Source organism: Euprymna scolopes, chromosome 26 (assembly GCF_053919585.1).
Source record: "Euprymna scolopes isolate OS-2025 chromosome 26, ASM5391958v1, whole genome shotgun sequence".
Classification (NCBI taxonomy): Eukaryota; Metazoa; Mollusca; class Cephalopoda; order Sepiida; family Sepiolidae; genus Euprymna; species Euprymna scolopes.
In genome coordinates, this window is record NC_136507.1 from 92,407,545 (window position 1) to 92,410,727 (window position 3,183).

The following is a 3,183-nucleotide window of genomic DNA, read 5'->3' on the forward strand; positions in this document are numbered from 1 at the left end:
TTCCTTGTTTTTTAAAAACTTAATTTAAAGCCAGTCTGTCTGAAAGCAAACAAAAATTACTTTTGAACTTTGAAGTGTCACGAAAGTAAATCTAGTCAGCCATTTTTTCAGCTGTCAAAATAATTCTGTTGATTTACAGACTTTCAACCTGACAGTGAAGTATTATGTTGTTGCTATTATTTTAGGGGTTTTTTTTTTTTTTTTTGTAATTAAATAATATTTATCGTAGATCAGAGATACACTAAATCTCACACGCGTCCCTGTCCTATAAAAGAACGAAGTGACAAAAATATGTGACTATTCGACTGGTAACCCTAAAAAAAAAAAAAATTATTAAAAAAAAAAAAATTTTGAAAAAAAAAAGAAAAAAAGAAGCATATAAGTTTGAAAGCTATGGTACCTAAATATAAGATTTTTTTTAGATGATTATTTGGGGGGGTGTATGTGTGTGTGTGTGTGTTTTTTTTTCCGGGTACATATCTATCGGACCATTGTGACCACAACGGCTCTCCTCCTCCTTGGCCAAAAAAAAAAAAAAAATGTCCTCGAAAGTTATCATAGAGCTTCTCTTACAGCTAGTAATAAACCAATTCTATAGATTTGCTTACTAATAATACTAACCTATTGTCGCCAATAAATTCCACCTCAAGCAACTGGTGGGGGATGAATCATCTAACACAACTGTTCTAGGGCTGCTGCTGATTCCGCTGTTGTTGTTACTGCTGCTGATGTCTACCCCTCCCACCTCTCTCTCTCTCTCTCTCTCTCTCTCTCTCTCTCTCTCTCTCTAATTTAAATACCTCCTCAGTTCCTCTTTATAACATTTCGAAATTATTTCGTTTTCCTTCGCCACCTCTCCCATTCCCCAACATTCCTCCTCTTTTCATTCATTCAATCGCCCTTTTTACTCACAAACTCTACCTCTTCCCTTTACCTCATTTTCTTGTTTCTCCACCCTCCTCTGTCTCTCTTTCTCCCTCTCTCTCTCTTTTTCTCTCCCCTCTCTCTCTATCTTTCTTTCTCGCTCTTCCTCTTCACTCTTTCTCTTAACACATTTTTTCTTGGCCTCTTCCTCTTTGAGATTTTCTGGTCAGTGACCTCTCTTAGTCTATCACTCCTATCCCCCCTCTCTTTCTCTCTCTTTTTACCCCTTCTCTCTCTCTCTTTCTCTCTTTCTCTCTCTCTCTCTCTCTCTCTCTTCCTTTTTCTCTAGCCTCTCTGTCTTCGAGATTCTCAAACCTTTACAAAGTTCTCACATCTGTCTTATCAACTCCCCCTCGCGCTCTCTCTCTCTCTCTCTCTCTTTCACAGACACACACACGCACACTCTCTCACTCGCCCCTCTTGACGCTACACTTTCCCTCTACTATCTACTACTCTTCCTTCAACTCTTACCTCCCCCTTCCTCATTATTGTAACAACGTTACATTATTTATTTTTTTTAATTGATCTTAATCTTTGTAGTTTATCTTTCTTTCTATTTCCTTTTTTTGTGTGTGCGTTACTGCATGCTTTCTTCAATCCTATCGTTTTCTTTTTTCTTTTTCCCCCCTTTTCGTACATTCTTGCTTCATTTCGGTTTTATTTCCTTCTTTTTTCGTCGATTCGTTATCCCCCCCCCTTTTTTTTTTTTTTTTGTCTTTCGTATAGACCGCATTCTTTATGTTCTTAATCTTTCTTTTCTGTAATTCTCTCTGCAACTGTCGCGCTTGGGTTTTCTGTCGTTTTCTCTTTAAACCCGTCCTTATTTCCAACTTTTCTTACGATGCTAACTTAGTTTGTTAGGTGCTCCAGTAGTGATGGAACGATTCCAAATCAAATAAAAAGATAATTAAAGAAATCGTTTTAGGGCATCGGAAAATAGGCACAACATTTTCCGATTCCGATACTTCAAAAATGTATGAATTTTTCGAATCCCGATTCCGATTCCAATTCTGATTCCGATTAATCGTTCAATGAAAGTGCTCAACCGTGTAAATAAGCCTCCATCTCTTTAAATTCTATGGTCCTCCACCTTTCACCCCTCTTTCTTTCCGAATATGCGAATATCTTTTAGTCGGTTCATATCTATCTATCTATCTATCTATCTATCTATCCATTTCTGTCTGTCTGCCTGTATCTCTCTCTCTCCCTCTCTCTCTCTCTCTCTCTCTCTCTCTCTCTCTCTCTCTCTCTCTCTCTCTCCTGTTCTAGGTTCAATCCTTGGCTTGGGAGAGGTACTAGTCTAGCGGCACTGATAAGTGGTGATACAACGAACAGGACCGTAAAGTAATATCGATGACTATGACCTAGTATTTTTTTCATGTCTTCTGGCGAGAAGCATTACGCTTCGAAATGCCATGGTTTTTAATATTATTTTATTATCTTATGATTCCTTATTGAACAGACAAATAAATTTATCTAGGTTTATATTGATGCCACTTTGTCTTGAATTATTATTATATTATACATTCTATCTCAGAATAGTCCCTCTATAAAAATGTACAATTTTTCTTTAGAAATCCACTTGCTATCTATCTATCTATCTATCTATCTATCTATCTACCTATCTATCTCTCTCTCTCTCTCTCTCTCTCTCTCTATATATATATATATATATATATATATATATATATAGCCAGTAGAGTTTAGTTTCCTAGAAGTAAATCCAATGAAACAACACGTGTCTACCAAAATAGTGCTCAATGAGTGAACAGAGCAGGTATATTAATTTTATTTATACAAACATTAATGGCTACATATGTGCATACATGTTTCTGTAATCACCCACGTCGGGGGATTACGTCTTCAGGCCAAGAACCACCTTCAAAAGTGACATTTCCACCAAATACATTTTTCTATTTCGTTTATCAAGTTAAAAATACAACCTGGGTGGGAGTCAAAAAAACAAAAACGGTAAAAGGATGAGTGAGGTCTATGAAGATGATAAACATCTTTTTTCTTTTCCCCCTCCCCCATCTAACTTAACTTTTGGCTTTTTATGGCATAGGGTCATTGAGAGTTTCGTTTTCTTGTCTTAGAGTCTGTAAGTTAATAACCTTAGCTATGGTCAACCAAGTACTGACCGGTGCCTTTTTAATCTACCTCCACCCACACATACACGCAACACACACATAACACATCCATACACAGCCACTGCCAACACACACAGTATACACACATTAATCCATATATTCAAAAGCG

The 3,183-nt window shown here is 36.8% G+C and overlaps 1 long non-coding RNA gene across 2 annotated transcripts in view; it reads right to left on the bottom strand.

Moving 5' to 3' along the window:
- The window catches only part of LOC145248261 (uncharacterized), a 119,275-nt gene extending 116,963 nt beyond the window's left edge, over positions 1-2,312 (bottom strand). The window contains exon 1 of one of the 2 annotated variants that reach the window (XR_013863352.1): positions 622-2,312. This is a non-coding gene — a long non-coding RNA (uncharacterized LOC145248261). The remainder of the gene's footprint in view (positions 1-621) is intronic. The other variant, XR_013863351.1, reaches the window with a different exon arrangement.
- Between the last annotated feature and the right edge of the window lie 871 nt (positions 2,313-3,183).